The 22,870-nt window shown below is 39.4% G+C and overlaps 1 protein-coding gene across 6 annotated transcripts in view; it reads left to right on the forward strand.

Moving 5' to 3' along the window:
- Positions 1-22,870, forward strand: part of SORBS1 (sorbin and SH3 domain containing 1) — a 161,465-nt gene that overhangs the window by 21,200 nt on the left and 117,395 nt on the right. For 5 of the 6 annotated variants that reach the window (XM_084210796.1, XM_084210811.1, XM_084210791.1 and 2 more), the window contains one exon: positions 18,099-18,157. The gene's annotated coding sequence lies outside the window, so the exon portion shown is untranslated. Of the gene's footprint in view, positions 1-12,208; positions 12,406-18,098; positions 18,158-22,870 lie in introns of those variants that run through there. The other variant, XM_084210813.1, reaches the window with a different exon arrangement.

Genomic DNA, 22,870 nt, shown 5'->3' on the forward strand with positions numbered 1-22,870 from the left:
TGAGCAGTGGTTAGCAAAGGCTGTAAATACAGCTGGGAAAATATTGCTGTATTCATACTTGCAATGGCATGCTGCTGTCACTTGAAAATGCTGAAGCTCTGTAGTAAGCCATTAAATGGAAGTCCATTAATATCCCCTTTAAAGTTTTTTATTCCAGGTTCTTGAATATGTCTGCCTCCTTTTTTTGCTACAATAGGCAGTTTTGTTTCCTGCTTACTTGCATACTAAATACAGTTAGTTAATGAATATTTAATTTCCATTTATGCAGAGACTTTTGTTATGTAGGAAAATATATTGTACAAGAAAAGTTTCAGGCCTGTACTCACACTAAAAATTGAAAGCCTGAATGTTTATTGTAAGCCTGCTTCTGGATATTTTGCAGTTTATTCTAGTTCAAGTAACCTTTGAAATGGTTAGATGTGGAAGCTCCATGTTTACTGGGTTTTTATTGTGACTGTTATAAGGCAAAGTGGTGGTAGGTTATTAAGCATGCTAAATGGGGAAGAAGCAAATATAATGGAAAGGGTTGTGATGACTTATTCCCAGGCTTTAAGTCTTTAAGACAGTGTTTTTAGGGTCTATAATTCCAGCTTTTATTACTGCCTAGTCGTGTGGAGGCAGGAGATGAACCAAGCATTAAAGGCTTAGAAATAAATATGAGGAGAAATTAAGATTGTGTAGTATCTAATGCAAGTACAGGTGGATGAAGGGTACACAAACCATTAGAAATATGGAAGTGTATCTTTAATGCCTAAGCCTCAGATGAATGTGTCCTTCAAGATGGTTTCTGTTTTGTATTAACAAAAGGTTGTGCTGTGGTGTAACTAGTCCAGTTCACTGTGTATCAGGCATCAAGTTGCTTGATGGTAGGGATCTTGAATTAGTCCAAAGTCCTCACAAATAAGATATTCGATGCTCAGACAAAGAAAGTATTTTGGTAAATGACATTGCAGCTTGAGAACAGAATAACTCCTGTGTGTGTCTGCTAGGTTAGGTGATACGTGCAGTGTTGCAATCTGTCCATTTGATAGCATGCTTTGAGTGTTCTAAATATTATGTTTATTTGTTTGACAGGCATTATGCTTTCCTATTCAGAGCTCAAATGATTCACTGACAGTAGCAATTCATCTATAATAATCTTCCTTGAACATTTTTTTTTCATTAAACATGAACTAAAATGATTTTTTGGGAAATGAGAATGAAAAGCCTTTTAGATTTAAAACACTTAAACCAAAATAGCTTTTCACACAAGATCCTTTGCAATGTCTTTCTCTTTTCAGCACTTTTTGTAGCACTATTCCCAGAGATGAACTCACTAACAAGAGACAGGGACTGTAAGATAAGAGTCTAAAACCTGATCAGATACCTCAGTGTGAGCTGTGGGAAATGTGTGTATCATGGAAAAAACAGCTAAAAAGAACACCAGCACCAACAAAAAAAGCCCTATTGTTGTGAAGATCTGTGGATATTATTCTTTAAGTAGTGCCAAGAACAAGATCCAGAGTCAGGAAGTGGTATTCAACTTTATTTGTTATCTTAAAGTCCATGATATCTTCTCTGGAGAGACAAAGTCAAAGGAAAAGACGCTAATTTTCTCAGTAGCTTACAGACTTCCTCAAGACCTGTTTTCCCCAGGTCATTTAACTTAACTGCTCTATGACTGCTTAAAGTGAAGTGATAAACCGTCTTTTACTGCAGCCTCGGTGTCTGCAAAGGGTGGTGAGGATGAAAGGATGTTGTATCTCCTATTTCCATATAGCTGCATTTGATGGATCTGGTTAGTTAGCAGGAAAGGAGACAATTATTTTATTACAGTATTTGTATTACAATAGTGCTAGTAGGACACAGGACCACAGACTCCATTTTTCAGGCTCTAAACAAAAGTAAATTTAGTTCTTGCCCCAAAAAGCTTACATTTCAAACAAATGTTGTAGTGTAGAAACATTTTATCAGTGGTTAAATGAAAGTACCTTTTTTAAATCTGCCTCATTGAAGGATCATGTAATGAAGTGTAAGCTTGAGAAGTGGAAAACAATTTTCACTGAGCCTAAAACAGTGCTTCGTAATTCTTCCTTATGACACTACTGAGTGGTTTCTTGCACTCTCAAACTGTAGCAATGGCTGCTACTGAATGTGTTTTTCAGACCTCTTCAAATTCGTTTATTTTCACTTTATTTGACATCTGCATCCTGGATCTAAGTTTATCTACATGTTAACTATCCACCATCCACAGCGGAGGTGTTAAAGTGTTGTATCAGTTCAGCAGTATGCTGGATGTATTGTGCGTTTGGGGGGGGAGAAGAAGGAAAAAACTCAACCCCAAACCCCCTGAAACAACTTGATTTGGAAGTCTTTCCTCAACTTATTATGGTGGTTCAATTTGCAATATACTTGAGCATACATGCAGAGCCACAGGACAGATAAAATTATGAGGTAAAATATGGTTGTTCTTGTAGAATCAATCTTGCACTGCATTTTTCAGTGACTCATTATGTATATATTTTAGAGACTTGTGCAGGTTATTCAGAAAGCTCCCTTCCAAGGAAGCTGAACTCTGCTCTTCACCACAGGGTCCCCCAACTTACCTTTGTGACAAGTATGGACTCTGGCATTGCACCTTCCACCGTCTTGCTGCCAGTAGTCTCTGTTTATTTGATGGTCTCTTCAGCTGTAATTGAATAGATCATGTTGTAAAGTAGAATCACCTTCTTTACATTTGAAGGCTGGCTCCAGGTGTCCATGTGGGTGTGATGATAAGGGTTTGGGAGGTGGTATGAACTGTAACTAAATTAGAAGCTGTGTTCCTTCATCTATAAAAATAGGGAACTTGTTATATGCTTTGGTTCAGTCATAAAAGTGGAGCATGTGGGCGCAGTAGGAAAAGCTTTTATTTTCTTAGCTTCTGAACTAAAAAATTGTAAGCTTAACCTCTTTTTTTATTGTTGTGTTTCTTACTTAGCTTTAACATAGCATGGCAAAACCAGGAAAAAAACATTGTAGTGGCTGGCTTAATCTACAGTAGCATTTCCCTTCCCTAGGGTGCCCTAGTGCTCACAGTGAAGATAGATAGCTATTGGTATTTTAATTGGTGTCTAGTGTCCTCTCACTGTCACCGTGCCTGGATTTTTTGGTAGTCCCATCTGGTGGCTATGGGCACTAGGGTTAATAGGAATGCAGGCATGGATGGTCTGGGTCAAATCCCTCCATGCTTTAGTTTGTTAAAACTTCCAATGGCCTCCAGGATGTGATAGAAAGGATATAGCAGTTAAAGGTATCTTCCATTATCACGGACTAATTAGAGCTGTCCTAACTTCCTGAGGGAATATGTAATGATACCCAGTAGTTATAGAAGATTGAAATGAGGCAGGAGTTATTAGGCTGTAGAGGAGAAAATGTACTTCTTTCTGCTCCTCTGTTCTTTAGCTCCTTATTCTATCTTAATGAACTGTAATCTGTATGAAAAACAAAGATTGGAAAAAAAAAACCAAACAAAAAAAACCCACTCTCCATTCTCTTGAGCCTGTACACTTAGCTCCTAAAGGAGACTAGCAGTGTTTTCTTTCTCACTGCAGAAGTGTGACTACGTGGCAGTCCTCCTTTTTCAAATTGGGAGATTTTTTTGCTCCTTTTCTCCCTTAATTTGTATTTCTCACTTGCATCGCTGAGTCTGGTGCTATTTTGCCTGCGTCTCTAAAATGAAAACAGGCTTTGTGGTCATGAACTTCTAATGGGAAGTGATGACAAGTCCTTGATTGGGGCACCATTGCTCTTATCCTCATGAAATATTTTATCCTTTCTGATATCACTGAACATGCAATCAGGGACAATTTCTGCCACTGTATATGTGTAGAGGTTGATGCCTGTTATGTTTTTGCAGGAGCACTTCACAGTGACATGTGTAGTTGTGCTGAACATGGTTTCCTCCATTTCATGGGAATAAAATGATGCTTGTGCATTATTAAAAGGGCCTAGCAAGGTTGCTGGGAAGAGACTGTGAAATGCAGTATATAATAATATTTATGTAATTAATGCTCTGGGATTTGAATGAAAAATACTGCTGTTTTGCAACTGTAATTTTCAGTTTCTGGCAGCCTCAGAAACTGAAGAAAACTGTAAATTGGAAGGAAGGAAATAACAAGGAAACTGTAAATTGTGCTTTAATGTCCCTAAGCTGTTGTTTCTGATAGGAAATGTTGACAATTTTGGCTGTCTTGATATGATGATTAGCTGAGATCTAATGATGATATTAGCATAGAATCATGTTCAAGTGTAATGCCATCAGTGTGTCCTTCTGAGGATGATGTGTGGCAAGAAGCTTACTTTATTTTCCTCCTCTTTTGTTTGAGAAAAGATGAAGAATATGCAGAAAAGTAGCCAGAAGAGAAACACACTATGTGTGCTCCTCTGACTCCCTGCTATGCCTCCTCCCATGACCCTGTCCAGGTCAGACAGCAGGTCGGCTACCAGGCACTCTGAATGGACTAATGTCTTGAGCTTTCATTGTACTTCTCAGCCTGGATTACCAGATGTTTTTGAGTTGTCAGTGGCTACACTGCTGTCTGTAGCTGTGCTAGCAAAGTAATGAGGGAAGGGACATGTACCTACAACTCCCTCTTCTTTGACCTCCAGAAATGTAATATACAAGCAGGTTGTACTAATGGAGTTGTAGCCCCTTCTGAAGACCTTTTCCCTTCGTGGGGGGCGTAGTTTGTCCTTTCTATAACAGGATTGAACTGATCCTAGTACCCTTGACCTGGCTTAGTTTACACTATTGTAAAACAACTGAATAAAGTTCAATGAATTTGTCCTCCAAATCCAACACCACCAAAATGCTATGATTCTGTGGTGGTCAAAGACTAGCAAAATAATCTTCATTCTGTAGCATGTCCCTGGTGCAGGACTCCTAGCCCTCTCCAGCAGCCTGAACATGGTGTGTGTTCCTACTGTGCTGTTCTCCTGATAGCTGGGTTCATATATGGGGAAACAAACATGAGCTGTAATGGTTTCTGTGATAGTAGATAACAGAAAATTTGCAATTGTCACCTAAGAGAGCCCTGTCCTTTGGCTTCCTTACAGAAAAGAGAATGGGGAGATGAGGGGAAGAGCTGGTTGTTGGTGACCTAGGTGGGTAGTCAGGGCTCTCTGGAAATGGGCTGTGTGCACTACAGGCTGATAGAGCCAGAGCAGTCAGCTTAAGAGAGTTGCTGCCAGGTAGGATGTAAGTTGTGGAGGTTTCTTTTAGTGGAGGATGTTATGAAATCCTAAGAAGACTTGTCTAGAGAATCTTTACAAGTCTTAAGCTATGCCTTGTACAGAGTGATTACTTTTCAAATGTTCTCTGCGGTCCAGCTCAGGATATTTTTCCTTCAGACCGTATTTTCAGGGGGGTTGCATTCCATACAGTGATAATAGATAGCCTCAGTCCTTTTGGTCCTGAGAGATTTTCTGGGAGAGTTTGTGAAGTGAATGATTTACTGTCTCCTGCCCTGTTCCTTCTCCAACAGAGCAGAAATTTAATGACCTCAAAGCTAATGCACTCCAGTGTCTCTGGATGGAGCCAGGAACATTTTTGCCAATGTAGTTTTGGAGCATTACTCTTCCTTTCATTTTTAACATTTTTTGGGGATGCTTCTAACAGAAATTATGACCTTTGAAGCATCTGCTGGAAACTAGTCAGTCCATACACGATGAAGAGATTAATTTCGCTCTTCATTCCATGGTACCTTCCTTCTGTGAAGTTGGAGCAATTTCCTGTGTGTAAATAAATGGGGAGCAGGTCATCCTCTGGCTTAATATGAACCTTTATCTGTCTTGTCTTAATCAGACCACTGAAGTTCTTTTATTTGTTAAATTGTCTCCTAATCAGTGGCTGCTGTTTTATGTCAAAAGATTTAGGAACAAGTTTCATATGTCATTTCATATCTGAAACTTTCAAAAAATTCTCTTATAGTGAAAAAAATTGACTTATTTCTTTGCATTACTGTAGTTTTTTCTTCACAAATTTCTTGCTTATATGAATATCAAATTTCTCAGTTGAATATCCAGTGTTGTGGATATAAGGACTGCATTATTCTGGCATATAATTCATAGGATTTGTTTGAGTCACAAATAATTGACTCTGCACTAAGGCGGACAAAAGAAGGTGTCAGTTCTTGGCATTGGTGCATTTCCATTGCATGGGGTAAAGAGTGAAATATGCAAATGTAAAATCTAGATCATGTGGGCTGTATTCCTGTAGGACATTTTTATTGAAAATTGTTTTACCTGAAACCATTTAAGGAATTACAGAGATTACAGCACTTAAAGTATTAATGATATTACATCTACTTCTTAATAAGTCTTAAAAATGAAGTTGATGCACCTGGTGGATAGGTGACCCACCTGGTGGATAAGGAGAAGGCTGTGGATGTTGTCTACATGGCCTTCAGCAAGGCCTTTGACGCATCTCCTGGAAAAGCTGGCAGCTCACAGCTTGGAGAAGTGCACCCTTTGCTGGGTCAAGAGGTCTGGATGGCTGGGCCCAGAGAGTGGTGGTGAGGGGTGCCACATCCAATTGTGGCCACTCACTAAGGGTGTGAGCTGAGAGCTGGATGAGGGGATTGAGCCTACCATTAGCAAATTTGCAGATGACACCAAGTTTCAGGGGGAGTGTTGATCTGCTGAAGGGTAGGAGGACTCTGCAGAGGGACCTGGACAGTCTGGATAGATGGACCTAATTCAATGATACAAGGTTCAACAAGGTCTTGTACTTCGGCCACAACAACGCTGTGCAGCGCTGCAGGCTGGGGACAGTGGCCAAGCAGAAAGGGACCTGGGGGTCTGCCTGGACATGAGCCAGCAGTGTGTCCATGGCCAAGAAGGCCAATGGCACCCTGGCCTGTACCAGAAATAGGCCAGGGTGCCAGATGGCCCAGGAAGTGAGTCTTCCCCTGTACTTGGCACTGGTGAGGCCCCACCCTAAGGGCTGTGTCCAGTTCCGGGCCCCTCAGTTTGGGAAGGATGTTGTGATGCTGGAGTGAGTCCATAGAAGGGCAACAACGCTGGTGAAGGGTCTGGAACACAAATCCTGCAAGGAATGGCTGAGGGAGCTGGGGTTGTTTAGCCTGGAGAAGAGGGGGCTCAGGGGAGACCTCATCACTCTGTAACTTCCTGAAAGGAGGCTGTAGGCACGTGGGGGTTAGCCTCTTCTCCCAGGCAACCAATGACAGGACAAGAGTACACAGCCTTAAGCTATGCCAGGGCAGGGTTAGGCTAGACACTAGGAAGAATTTGTTCACAGAGAGACTGACTGGGCATTAGAATGGGCTGCCCAGGTGGTAGAGTCACCATCCCTGGAAGTTTTAAGAAGACTGGATGTGGCACTCAGTGCTATGGTCTAGTTAGTACGGTGGTGTTAGGTCATAGGTTAAACTTGATGATCTCAAAGGTTTTTTCCAGCCTAGCTGATTCTGTGATTTTGTGTAATTACACTACTGTAAGTTTAGAGCAATACTATTTAGAGGGAAGGTACTGGATGCATGATGATGAAGATTAGAAGCTTGTGTAGGATCTATAGCTAAGAGATGTGTTTGAAGGTTGAAATTCTTGTGTTGGCAAGTAAAAACAGAAAGAGGAGAAGTAAACTATGTGTTCGTATTGTTATTATAGTGTTACACTATAAACTGGTGTAAAGCCATTGACTGAAGGTACTCTATCTGTACTTGTTGAGAATTCAGTCTTTTGAGCCGATACTTACTCCAATTAATGCTGTTAATATCATAATAAGTTAATTACTTTTGAAAATGTTCTCTTAGTTTTCCAGATGATACCCTCTGTATGATGGTAACTTCCCCAATGAATTTTGCCTTCCATGGTCTGATAAGAATCTGTTTATTAAAGGTTTAAAATCCTCTCTTTTTATATTCATGTTCTGCCTTAGCCTTGTTTTTTCACGACTGAATGCCTCTGATTATTTTAGCTGTCGTGTGTTCAGTATTTGATGCATAGTAGAACTGGAATAAACTGACTGGGCTATAAGATGTTCAGTGTGTACTTAAGACAATGACCACTTAGCTGTCTCATTTCCTTAGCCATATTTTAAAGATTAATCATAGAGAGCAGTGTAAGCCAAGAAAAATACAGTTGAAATAGATTTTTCTTCATGATGTTTTGCTTGGACTCAATATTTTGGTAACTTGGTGCAGAATGCAAAACAACCAGTATGACTTGTTCATGTGACTGAAATTTGGATGAACAGCAATAGAGCAATTCTTAAATATGCAAGGCTAAATTTGTTGAGCCTGTTTCTTGGCCTTTGATGAGATTGCAGTGAACAGATGTTTAATACCAGTGGCAGAATTGGACATGCTTCCCTTGGGATTATAGAGGTGACCACTCATTTGATAGACCTCAGGCAGAGGCAAAGATATAGACTTCCAAGCAGCAGAAGCAATGGCCTCTGTGTCAGGGAGATTACCAAATTGCTGGTCTCTTTCTGAAATAATATATTGGTATGTTTTGCTTTGGCTTGGTTTGATTTTTTTCTGACAGGCAATCAATCAGTCTTAACTGAGTAGTTGTGAATGAATGAGTCATGTGAGCAACTAAACTTGAAGATGAACATTTAGACTGTTGTTTGTAGTGTGTTTGAATACTTCGTAATACAGTCGGGAATGACTGAGGGAGTTTTGATCTTACCTGGTGTGGATTTATTTGACTGGGTTTTGGGGAGAGACAGCATGTCACATGCATGCTGGCTGTTTATAATCTGAACACTATACATTTAAAACCTGGCTGGGGGAGATGCCTGGGAAGGAGGACTCTGAAGCCCTCTGAAGCTGGACTGCCTATGTGCAAATTAAGACAAATCTTTAGCAAGGTTACCTAGTCACTACACAGACTTTTGCCAGGCCATGTTTCTCAACCGTTATGCCTCAGCAGAGTAAATAAACCCTTTGAACAAGGACCAGACTTGACAACTGAAATAATGTTTGTCATGCTTTTGGGCTCGAGCACAAACCAAAGCCCTAAAACATGCATCTGAGATGTCACCAATCAGTCTTGTTTCTTGAATGAAAGGGATGTGTGTTCTGTGCTGTTGTGGCTCTTCAAGTGTCCTCTCTGTCCATGTTCCATCCTCTATATCCTCTTTGTTCCATGTACATTTTTTGTTACCTTCTTGGACTTTTTTCTTTTTGCTTCGTCTTTTATACATCAGGTTGAAAAGAATATTCAATTCTGCCACTCTGATGTGGTGTCATTTCCATCTTTAATTACATGAACTCTTTGCATAAGATTGTTCAGTTCTTTGTGTTGTGGTAGTGTCTTGTCTGAAGGTTTGCATGGATTTTCACAAATGCAGAAGTGTGTATTGCCAAGAAGAAAGACCTTAGACTTACTTTGCCTATCTTGCTTTTCATGTAGAATGAATATGAAATTCATATATATATGTGTATGTGTATATATATGTTTGTATGTGTGTATATATATATACACACACACACATATATATACATACATACACACACACACACATATATACATCTGGTACAGTTCTATTGGTTTTGAAAGCAGATTATAGTGCATCTGAGAGTCAGAAAAGGCATAAGGCCTATCTGCTTCACTAATTTATTCAATATTTGCAGCTGGAGATGGGGAGGCCATATGCAGTGTGCAGTCCCTGCATGACACAAAAGATTTCATTTGGCTGGGGCTGTCTCAAGCTGTCACAGGTGTTCTTCTTTCATTTACAATAGCTCCATTAAAATATAAATGACTGCATTTATTACATCAGCTCTTTTTCCTTCTTTGGAATACCCCAGCTAAAGTTACATTACACATAACAAATGCTCTTGCTCCCTTGAGAATTAGTTTAATTACTGATGTAGGTGGGTAAAAGATCTATTGCGTCTGAGATGTTAATTTTATCATGCTTTAATTAAGAGGTCAAGTGTGAAAGGCTGCAGAATACCTCCCACTTGAAGATGCTGAATAGAATGGTGGGGGTAGAAGGCAGTGATATGATGAGGCTTTTACTGTCTGTGGGAGTATCACCTTTCCCTGTGCATCTCATTACAATGAGGCGGGTATCTGGAAATACATGCCAATTTCTATTTGCTCATTGTGTTTTCTACCATTAAAGGCGTTTTCCGTCCAGAGCCTTTGAAGCTCCAAAACAGCTTGTCTCTTCTTTTAAAGATGATGATCACTCTTCCATCACTCACCACCAGGTTCCACAGGAAATGTCAGAACTCTGTTCTCCTGTCCAGTGTGTTTGAAGAATGGGACTGCAAGTATCCTGTGCCCCTGTGCTCTGCCACAAGAGGGGATGTAGGGCATGTGTTCACCAGAGGACCTCAGGTGCTACCATTTCTGAACATATAGTTGTTTCTTGCTTATGTCTCACTGTGAGCATGGACAGATTCCTTTTGGCTTTTGATTTGAAAGTCTTGTTTCTAGCTAACTCCAAAAACAAGGAAATGGACTTGGAAAGCATTCAGGGAAAAAGTGGGCAGGCAGAAGGGAGTGTCTCATAACAAGATTAGGGAGAACTAGACAGTAGGAATCCCTTCCAGTCAGACATCTGGGGCATTTTCCACTTAGCTTGTTGTGATTGCCCCAGCAGCTGGAGCAGCAATGGCATAGATAAGAGCAGGTGTTCACTGGCTAATGTTTGAAGATTTTCTTGGGACTGACTTACTGCACTTTCAGAAAGACTAAGTGACCAAGTGAAGCAGTACTGTTGCTCTATGAGCAGCTTTAAATATGACAGTTAATGATTTTTATTAACTCCTTTTTCATTGCTTGCTCTCTATGTGAATTGCTGATTCATTGAGATGTTCTGTGATGTGTGATATGGAAAGTATCTTTTCAGAAAATTTCTTCTTGGATTTTTTGCTGCTGTTTTTTCTTTTCTGTGGTGGTCACTTTTCTTGCTTTTAAAGGATAATAACAGTTCAGCTATGCCACTGACTTCTCTGCATCCCCGGAGAAAGATTGGTGTAATACTGGAAAAACACAGAGTTAAATATTAACGTCCACTACTGAATGTTCCCACTGAAAAAATCAGGAACGTTTCCAAGCAGTGAAAGCAGACTTTCCTTTCCTGTAGTCAAGTTTTGCTGCTTAACTTTTAAAACTACAGCTTGCTTGGTAATTGTAGATAGTTGAAAACTAGAAATTGGGAATTCTCTGTTTCTTAAGTGCTCTCACCCAGGCTGCTTCTTGCTTCCAGGTGATAGGGGAAGAATCTCATGCAGTGAATTAGTGCTGAAATGTATTGTAAGTTTTTTCAAGGTAAGAGTTTGTTTGGGTTTTTTTTCCCCCTCCCCTCAGTACTTTGTCTTGCAAGTAGAAGTTCCATTCTTGCTCTTTTGGTCAGAAATGTCATTTTAATAAATGTTGTGATCTGAGATTGATGATACAGTAGTTCTTTAAAGCAGAAAGCATACTCAGAATTGGTGTTCCTCTTGATTTATGAATACACATAGCTGCCCCAGTTTGTACTAGCTGAGGAGCTAATCAGCTAAGGCCACAAATGCAGCATTTCCTCCTGCTGACTTGAAATGTCACCACCAGTTTCTGCTGAGATAAAAAATGTGCAAAAAGGAAATAGTTTTAAGGAAGAGGAGGATTCTTTCACTTTTTAGTGTTTCATGTTTAGAACGTGTATTTATTCTTCTTGCTAGTTGTGTCGGGCGTCAAGACTTCTGCCTCAGGGCACATTCCACTGGGAATCCCTGCTCAGTGTTCTCAAGGTGTTGAAGCTCTAATCTTTGTAGAGAGCTTAGGTATCAGCTGTGGTAAAATGGGAGCAGTAAAGCCCAGAAAGGGCTAGATTGGTTAATGTAATGCTTATAGGATGTTATTGCTGAAGCTTCTTTCTGTATATGTAAAAATTATGCTTGATACTATGTACTTAATCCTTCAGAAATAAAATCATGCTTTTTGTTATGTCTGATTCACTTCCATTTACGCAATAGCATCTCAAAGCAAGAGTGGTCTTGGCATTTACATGAGGCATATGCTTCTGCCCACAAACAACCAGTAAGATAAGTCAATAAAAATAAGCCATGCAAGGCATCAATTGCTTAGAGATGGAAGAGACCTATTAGGCTATCTAGCCCTCCTGCATGCGAGTGAGGAATTGCTTCAACTGGACTTCCTTTAAAGGACAGATGAATAGCTGAGTAAAACACAGGGTCCCATTTTCTGTATGATATGGCTTTTATGCTGCTGGTTTTACATGTACGTCTCGTTTTGAACCTCATAAGCAACAATATTCCAGATAAATTTTTTCCAGGCTCTTTTGCCTAAAGTCTAACAGTGGTCTGAACAGAAACTGTACTCATTGCACAGATGTGCAGTTTTGCTTTGTGGAGTGATTTTTACCTCATCAAAAGAGAACAAGAGGAAAGGCAAAAATCTGTGAGTATGGCTATCTATTTAGTGCATGTGTGTATTTGACAGAGCGAGAGGTCTGTCTGTGTTAGATCAATTGTGAGAATAAATTCTACTCCTCTGCCTGGCCTTAGGAGGGTATTTTGAAAAGGCAGCCCATTGGGAAAAGAACAAAGGCCTCGCTGCCTTGTGGCTGTGCGTGACACACTGGTAGTGCTAAAGCCAGCTCCCATTTCCTATTAAAGTAGTGTCTCGCATGTTCATGAAGCGCAGGCAGTGATGCAGCGTGATTCAGCTCGTTGGGAGCTGATGCGTCTAGTTCTGACACAGAGAGAGAAGATCTTTCTCTGTAGTCAAAAAGGCAGAAAAACATTATTTTTCTGCCTTTTCTGCTGCTGTTCTAAGGAGCTTCATCAGTTTATTGGACAGTGAATTGCATGCACGTTTGTTTCATTGCTTTAATTTTTTGCATTATTCCCCTTTTGCCTTTTATTGTTTTCCTACCAGTATTTAAATAGAAAAAGAGCTCTGTGGTAAATTACATCCATGCCCAACTTCTTTCCAGACCTGACATGTTTATATATACAAAGAATTATGGAGGAATTAAAGAGAGGACCAAAGAAGCTCAGGAATTCTTTCGTAAAGCTTGCCACATTTTTAATAAATGGGCATATAGCACAGGGAGTGAAATCTGTTGCTCAATACCATAATAGGCAGTGCAATGCTTTTGCCTTTCTGTGTCATCCTTAACAGACAAATTTATTTTTGGTAATGAGATATTTATCTCTTTCACATCTATTAAAAGTCAGTTCTAGTGTCAAAAATCAGTTTGAAATAGCATGAAGTTTAATGGTGAAAATGCATTCCTTTTGAATGTTTGTCACAGCTCCATCAAATCCTGGGGATCTCTTTTCACTTTGTTTTGGTGTATTTTTGCCTTGCTGCAACATGCATTTTCAGATGATTTAGCTGTTTATCTGAGAGCATTATATAGTAGTGTGACTATTTAGACTGTGTAAAGAAGCTTAAATAAATTACTTCTGGGACAGTATTTAACATACCATCATTTTAAATCATTGTTTTCTAACACTTTTCTGTATGTGGATCTTTTAGGAGTTTTTTTAGTGGCAGATCCCTCCCTATCTGACTTTAATCTATTGAAAGCAGACTTTCTTTTCTTCATGGTCATCCTTGAAGCAGTTCACAGAAAAACATGCATAAATAGCAGCTGGTTGGAGTCCTCTGGTGCCATAGAGAAGGAGTCCACATAGAAGTAATTGTAGTAAAATAATACTGTTAGTCAGAAAATATGGGCTCTGCACATATTTCTTGTCCTGACACAATTCACTTAAGAACGTATTTTCACTGTTGTGGACTGAGTACTTAATGTCATACTTATGCAGGTCAACAAGCAGACCACTTTGCTTAGTCTGTCCGTAGAGAAGCTTGTGCGGGTGCTAGATGAATGCAGTGGAGCTTTGGTAGGCATTGTTTTGAATCCTGTGGGATTTATTAGATGCCTTTCATAAGCTTTTCAAACAGTTGTATAGCATTCTGCAGGTGGAATTTTCCTGGTGAGATCTGAAGTACTTGACAACTGGTGAAAAAACAAGTCCCTCCTTTTAGGTTTATACATGTGATTCCTTTAAAGATGCTTTAAAGGTGCCTTTATGCACCTCCGTCTTGTTAGCTATAAAAGTGGGGGAATGGCCAGGATATCAGAAAGGCTTGCTGATGTGAAGTGACCCTGAAGCTTATTCCAGGAAGTTTATTTTCAGAAAGTGTTGATTATTCATACTTTGAGAACCATTTAAGGTATTTATGATTCATACCAGACACTCCTTTCAGTCTTAATTGACACCCCTCTCATTAAGGTGAGATAAGACTAAATACATTGATGCAAGGAATGTTTTGACTTTTTAGCTGATAAAGTGCTAATTTAAGAACCACAACCTGTCTAGTAACAGAGCTACAGATAAACATTGAAAGGTTACTATTCCAGAGGAGTTACATCAGCTAGCTTCATGGATGAAACATCTTTTCCATGGAAGAATTTGCATTCTACATGGAAGAGATTCTCTTCTGTACTGTACAAATCATACAATTGTCTTTACCTACCCATTTCCTTTCACTCTTCCGTTCTTGCACAGAAGTTATTCTCCTCATTTGGCTCCTGCTGTACTATAAACAATGCTATCCTTTCTTTCCCCTATCGTCCTACACCCTCTTTTGAACAACTATGGTTGTTAAGATTACAGTTCTCATAAGACTAGAGGAGGAGGAAAAAGTGTCCCTTCAGCTTCCTTTAGGGATCTTTGTTTGGTCTTTTTATTACATAAGTAATTTTTTCCAAAGGCATATTCATGTTTAAGACCTTTCAACAGCAACACTACTTGCTATGCTCCTTGATGCTCTTCCTAGCTTTTTGTTTAAAGAGGCATTGAAAGTTAGTGATTAAGTTGGGAAAAATTATTTATTCTCATTGTATACTGTGACTAAAACTTTCAGTACCTTGCACAGGGACTGATTTGTGATGAAAAGGTGCAAGTGCTCCAAAATGACAGAGGCAGTGACCCTGCTCTGTTCCATCTCCTTCCTCCCTTCTCCCCAGCACCCAGGTTTTACAGACACGGCTGCTGACTCTGATGTGTCAAGTACACTGCAGAGCCAGGCATGTGTGTCCTTCACAGGCAGTGTGTGGAAAATGACACATTATTTCAAGTGGTACAGCAGTAATCCTTTGATGTGCCAAACTACTTTTGCAGGCAAGAATTAGCCCTATGTTAGACTCTTGTAGGTAGAAGGAGAGATATACATACTCTTTGTTTTAGAAAAAGTGTGTGATTCTGTATATAGTGTGCGTGTGTGTGGGGGGGTGTTCGGTTTTGTTTGTTTCTTTTAAACATAGATCATGTTTGACAGCACGTTTGAGCTATGGAGTTCAGCTCTATAAAGTTCTAGTGTTTATGCCAGGGCTCTCACCATGTCTTATCCAGCTTTGTCAGATACATTCTCTTTGTCAGGTCTTCTACTGGGTTTATGCTTGAATACTTAACAGGTATCATCTATGCCTAACAGAAGTACCATTTGGGAGATTGAACAGTGCACAAGGGAGAAGTGAAATGCTCACAGTGAACAGTAATTGGGAAGCACAGTGAAGGATTATTTGATAGTTATGAATGAGATTTCTTCGTGAGATGCAGGGAAGGTTGCCCAGAATATCTTCTCCTACCTCCAGCAACTTCCAGTATTGTATCCTCTTTAATGATGGTATTTTTGATATGTATTTTTACTGCTTCTTAGATATCCAAACATTTCACATTTCTAAGTAATTTAGAAAATCTGCTTGAGCCCCACTTTGCATACTTCTTAATTTAAAAGTTAATAATTTGGATACTGCACTGTCATCTTGCTCAAGCTGTTTGGAAGCTGTATGATTGCCACCTAATCAAAAAGACTATTGCACTTGCCAGAAAGGAAATCTCTGCATATTTTGTCCTCACCAGATCCTTTTGCAGGGAATGGGTGGCATCCTGGATACTGTTTCTTCAAACTGTAAATCAGTTTAAAAGCAGAATTTCATTTTGTTGTTGCTGCCTTTCCAGCTGTTTGGAATGTAGTTGCAATGTGTGTCTGATCTGCAGGGATATCCGTAGGAAGCATGTGTTACTGATTGAACTTAATTGGACTTTCAGAGAATTTCTCCTTCATTGCAGACCAATGGAAAGAACATTCCTTTGCCGCTCTGAATTAACATTAGATGAGAATGGTTCATGTCAGAGTTACTTATCTACTGCTGCTATTCATAATAATGTTTGCTCCGCTATACTTAGGCTCTTGGCTATTTTGTGGTGTGTGGAAAACCCATGATTTTCCTTGAGCAATCCCTGCTGGAATTGGTATATGTTTCTCGCTTACTGTTCTGGGCCTTTGACTCTAAATTCTGGCAAAAATCATCAAGGACTTTATTTTTGGTAGAGGTCTGAATTTTTTTGTCCTGTTTTGTTTCTATTTCCAGAGCCATTTATTTGTGTGGCTGAGGGTAGGGCATGACTTGAGTTTAAAAGCTTTTGTGCAGGTAAACAATCTGTTTGTCACATTATAGGCAACCTGTAGTCAGCATTTGCCCCTCATAAATTAATATGGGGTGGGAGTGAAACTGTATTTTCCATAACAGCACTGGCATTAGAGCATAAGATAGACATTGGATAGGTCTGATCTAGAGTAAGTATAGGACAGAAATGGAAGATAGAGCTCTGCCATTGGTAGTGTCTCTCTCTTTTTTTGTTATTAGAGTTCCTTTACAGGGAGACCAGCACATCAATTTGGGTAGAACAGGGTTACTCTTCCCACTTTACTGACAGTAAGTGAGAAATTAAGAACTGAGTGGCACAGGAAGACAGAGAACCAGGCTAGGGATGCAGGCAAAATGTGTGCTGGTGAAAGGGGCTTGAGGGTGTCAGTGGTACCACGTGATGCCTGCTTGGTACGCCCAGTGGTGTTATGGCATGGCTGTGAGTTACATTGTCCAGAGTGGTAGGGTTTATCTATTGACTCTTGAAGAAAACAAGGATCAGAAACTGAGGACATAGAATGAAGAGGGGTGAGGTGTTCCTAGCCCCAGTCCTTACTTCTGGGTGCCAGGAGACTGTGAGGCATGTTGCTTTCTGAGAGGGAGGAACGGGTAGGAAGGTTGAAGGGCATTTTACTCCCTGTGGCAACACTGTGACAGGGACAGAAAAAATTCTTCACTGACTGGGCTACCAGTAAGAACATATTAACACATGTAAAAGTCTGGAAAAGGACCTGTAGGTTAGAAAATATTAGAATCCTGGAATGGTTTGGTTGTAAGAGACCATGAAGATCACCTAGTTCTGAGCCCCTCACCATGGGCAGGGACACCTTCCACTGGAGCGGTGGCACACTCATTGAATCCATACATATAGGTGTCCTCAGGCTGTGTCCTTGGCAAGTGCTTAAGAAGGCACCTAAGTAGTAAAGACTAAAATTCTGAGGCAAATTTCTTTGTATATGAGGACTTTTGTACTAGTCCTGCCTCTCACGTAACTCTGAATTAAACACAACGTAGTAAAAGTAATATTAGAACATTCATATATATCAGTCAAGCTGTCATTTTTTTGTGACAAGTTAGGTGCATTTAGCTATTGTAGACTTCTATGATATTTTTAGAAGGTTTAGAACACTCTTGAAAAAAATTCAAATATAATGAGTAGAAGTTACTCTGCATAAGTTGCATGCAGAGTGTTTTCATATTTGTCTCTATTTTAACCTGTTATGGAATCTGGTACCTTCTTGACACCAAGTGAGTCTGTGTAGGATGTATTAGATCAAAACATATTCCTGTCTCCAAATGCTAACAGCAGCACATTCAGTTCTCTGGATTTCAGCAGCTAAAGTAGGTGTTGCAGAATTTTGGCACTGCTTCTCTTTACAGAGTGATAAACACAAATGATGTTTCCTTGGGTTTCATATAGACAAGGAGGATCTTGTCTTGTAAAAGCTGATTCAAAGACAAATGGTGACTCTTAGCTTTATGAGGCTAGGCTAACAAGGCTAGTTGAACTGATGGGCTAGAAATAATTAGTGGTTTCTTTTATTTTAAACTGAGAGAGCATTTTATTGTGGTTTTTTTTTTTTTCCTAACAGCTGCATTAGATTATTGTATTCTATAACACAGGTTGTTTTTTTTTCTTTTCTAGGAGGAGTCCAGAGCATACCTGTAGAGCTGCAGCTTCTCTTTCTTAGAGCTCTGCCAAAGGTATGTAAATGTATGTTATGCACTGTTATTCTTCTCTGTGTTCGTCTAAATGGCACTATGGAAATTTCCAGAAAAGTGACATTCAAATTTATTGGCAGGAGATTACTACTTTCTTCATTTTTGAATGCAGTATTTCAAACACAGTTCAAAGGTCTTCTCCAGAGAGTTGCATTGAATCCAAACTAAGTTTGAGAATTCCGGTTAATGCATACAACAGTGATCATCCTGCTTGTACACTGTTGCAAGTGGCATTCAAGTTTAGGCTGCCTGATAATAGATGATAGAACAAGAATAGAGCTATTTAATAGTAGGTGGACTCTGGTTTCAAAGTGTTAATTCATGATTCTCCTCATAATACTCCACCTCCTGAGCAAAAAACATGGCATAAAGGAGGCACTGTAACCTTCCCTTGCCAAGTCTGGGAGTCTTCCTCACTCTCTGTAAGAATGTCTGGGTTTGTGGTTTGGCACTGAATCAAGACTGTACTGTTCCTCCTCAGCAGCTTGGTACCTGAAAGAGTTTTACCAGGAGAACTGCCTGATGTAGAGAAAGTGGTTTCAGCAAATGTGTAAAGTTTTGACCTAAAAATAGGATAATATGGTAAATAAAAACCTGATGTTGAAAGGTTCAAAGCTGTCTTTGCTCTCTAGTTGGTTGTATAACTTGGAAGAATTGAAATAGCTTTTGTGATGATAATTATTAACATATGATTGCAAAGTTAAGAGTAAAGAATAGTGTTTTTCTATAAATGTCACTGTAAAAGCCCATAATGCAGCTTGAGATTTCTTTTTTTTTGAACAAATGTAAAGAACCATGTAGCCTAATGATTAATATATATATAAATGCCAAATTCCTGAGTAAAATTCTAATTTCTAATAAACTCTTCATGTCAGCATGACAGGCCTGCCTAGTAACAGAAAGCAATGTATGATGAGGAACAGTGGGACTCTTTTTTGGGTTTAGTTGTGTTTTTGGGGTTTTTTTCTTCCTTTTGAACAGAGAGTGGGTTCCTTTGAACTATTGTGCCACATAAGCTTTGACTGCAATTTTTATTCCTCTCTGTACCTTCTAAGTATATACCACTCTCTTGTACCTGGAACTGGTGGTGGCCTGGATTCTCAATGAGCCATAGGCAGGGAAGGTGCAGGTTCTCTCTTTCAGTTGTACAGGAAATGTGAACATTTTCTAGCTCTGCATTTGCAATGCCAGATATTCCCTGACCCTGTGTGAACTCACCAATGCTTTTCTGCCTCTGTAGACCCCTCTTTTCAGTGTGGAAGAAAGAACTGAGAATGAGTCAGAATTAATTTCCACTAAGTTTTCCCAAGTAATTCTCAGCCACCCGTGGGTTTTCCTGGAAGACCGGTATACAATAGGCCTTTGTCTCCAAATGGATTTTTTTATTGTATTTGAATCTAACTGCCTAGCTTGACCCCAATTTTAAAGGGCTTCTTAGTCCCCAAGGCTTACCAGTTCATCCTTGAAACAACCCTTTTGAAGACAGGACTCTTCTGTGAATACACAAGGCATCATAATTTGGTTCATACCAGAATGAATGCAAATTAATCAAATCATATCTGAGTCCAAACTGGTTACATTTTAAAGGAACTAGAGGCAAAGCAAAACATTTATGAAAACAGTTTTATGGTTTCTACAGAAATACATTGTTGTGAATTAGGTCTGGATTCTTTGACAAAACTAATTCACAGGTGAATGGCGCGTTTTGGCAACATGTTTAGAGTTCCTACAAGCTGTGAGCTCTGAATTGATCATGTAATATTAATTGTTCAGTTTTCTATTATTTCTATTATTTATTTGGGTACTTGAAACTGTCATCTTTAGAGGCAATATAAAACAATGAACAGATCTCCACCTTCTCTTTGTTTCAAATTAGTTTGCATTGAGCACAAAGGCATTGTACTACCTGTCCAGCTCATGCTGCAACAGTTAATATTATTTGAAAATAATGTTCCTCAAACAATGAGGGCTTCACCAAAATTACATTATAACAAGATTTACATTATTCTGTGAAAATCCTCTCACATGTGAGCTCTGATATTTGATGAGCTGGAAAATTCATGAAAATGATTACATTTTTAGGAGAAATGTTCCTGACACCAGTTACAGCAGGTAGAGAGCTGGGGACAGGTTTTGGTGCAAATGCTGAACATTTGCAACTGGATGGGAATTTCTCTAAAGAGTTCAGCTTTCAGTCATATAGGGGCAGATTTTCTAAAGTATTTCTGTTCTGATCTTTTTGAAAGTCTCTGTCCCTAACTCATTTGCAAAAAGCAACCTTTCTCCTCTGTGCCCCTTCCTTTAGATCTGTTATAATCATCAATTGATGAATCATGCACACCTTTCCTCCCAAACAGGTCATAATTTACAGCAAATCTGAACTCTGAAAATTGTGTTGGTTACAGGAAAATAGATGTTGACTAGTACTGAAATCTTGTCATGCATAATCTTGAACATGAGAGAGAAGATTGTTATTAGCTTGTCAGTTCTACTGCCATGCTGATGTAGCTGTGGTCCTGCAATGTATTTTTGTACTGCTTAGTCCAGTCTCCTTTTAAAGACTGAAGTACTGGCTTATGTTTTATGCCACCGAAGAAACTGTATAAAATCTCACAGATTTCACTGCTACAGGATTTTTTCCTAATAGAGTTGTCTTTTGCCTGGACTTCTTCCAGATTTAGCTATTTTTCTTTCCTAACGCACATGCACACTGCCACTTGGGAAAACCTTCTCAATTCATCTCTTGGTCAAATTCTCTTTCACGGCTAAAACATCAAGAGTACTATTATTGAAACTACATTAACATTAACAGGAAGGAGAACCTGATCCTAGGATGCAGTGTTGAAAGTGAATGTCTGGATGGGCACCACCCAGCGCTCCTCATTTCAGAGCCCCTGCAAACACGCCACAGCAGTGATTCTTTATATCCTTGGATTTCATGGCAACAGAGCACAAATTGTTAAGATTATGGGATAAGACTTGCCGTCACCAGTCTTACCATTAGGAACAACCTGATACAGAAATAACAAACCCCAAAGTTTTCCTTTCACACAAATTGTGGAAATTTGTGATGTGGTTTGTTTGTCTCCATGAGTTTTAGCATGAGACTCGATGACGTGTAGGGCTGACACTCCTGCTGTCCTTGTTGTGTTTTCTCCATTAGCATCACTGTTCATTGGCCCTGAGGCCAAGGCATTCATTCCCTATTTGCCTGAGCAGTTGCTGCTTGTGTGGTGTGCTTGTGCTGATGAATCACTCAGCTCCTATTTGGTGCCTGAAATAAAAACTATGCATCTCATCTGCTACTGGGGTTTCTATTTCACAATTAATTCTACACAGGACATGATACAGTCAAGCCCACAGGAAAACCATGGCAAGACCAGTGTAAAAAGAGGACAAAACCATTCTATTCTCTTCAGCCAACATTAAGGAGAGAGAGAAGATATGAGCAATTTGTTTAAAATGTGACCTTGGAGGTCTGGAGCTAGATAATATAGAGATCCAGAGGCTGTAGCTGAATGCAACCTCACATCCACAGTGCTTAGCTTTCAAGCTCTGTCCTGTTTCAAACATGGGAAGGGTAGATAAGGCCATTTCTGGTACTGTGATGGTTTATTAGACTACTCCAGCTGTTGGATCCTTTAGATTTGAAACTGCAGTGTCACCGAAAAACTGCATTTTGTTTTATTCCAGAAGCTTCTGACAGTCAGCAAGGATTGTATCCAAACAGTCCACTGAGTATTAGCACGCAGCTTGTTCCAGCAAATGCATTAGTACCTATTAAACATTTACACAGCAGCATAAAGTTAGACAAGGATTCACAAACAAATAAGACCTGTTCTTTGCACTGTAGAGTCACCAGTCTCAATCCTGCCTAGATAATAACGTAGAGAACAGTTGCTTATAGGAGGAAGGGTGAGAAATGTTTGAGAGAAAAGTGATTTCTGAGATGGTGGTGACTGGAGAAAGGGATTTGCAGGTATAGAAACTAACTAATCAGAATGTGTAAAAAGAGTGAAAATGGGAAATGAAGCAAGATAATGAGTTTAGAAGGTAGTAGAGAATGGAAATGAAGTTGTTAACTGTGAGATAAGCTTGAATATGGAATGGCCAGGAATGGGTAGGAGGATTTTCTCTTGCCACTTTTTAACATTCAAGTGATGTGTTTGGTATGCAGATCTGATAGAAATGTCTTGCAGGTATTAAGGATGGAACAGAATAGAATAAAGCCTTTGTCTTTAAAAGCATATTCATAGTTTCTTTGGTCTGTCCTGATCAAAATGCAAGTGTTCTTTATTACCTTTTGGTCTTTGGGGCTCCGTCTTTTTTTTTCCTTCTCTTGCTCCACCTGGGAAACTTATTTTGTTTGGTGCTTCCAGAACCGAATTTCTTTTCCCTAGGTTAATTCTTGAGACTTTTCACAGCCTTTCCTTTTCATTTTTAACAGCAGTATCAAGAAATTGAAAACCAAAGAGTGGTACAGATATTTTTATCTGTTGCTTGAAATGTGTTCTATATGGGAGGTATAGGAAACAGTGCATAATGAGCTTCCAGCCAAATGGAATCTCAATAAATCTCTTAGTCTAGTGAACTGTATAGGAAGAGAGAAATAGTGATGTTATAACATGAGCAGGTATTGAGCAGAACTGTCTAGGGCACTAGATAGCCCAAAAGAAACCCAAACCAAAACAAAAA

The sequence above is a fragment of the Fringilla coelebs genome (assembly GCF_963513975.1).
Source record: "Fringilla coelebs genome assembly, chromosome: 8".
Lineage (NCBI taxonomy): Eukaryota > Metazoa > Chordata > Aves > Passeriformes > Fringillidae > Fringilla > Fringilla coelebs.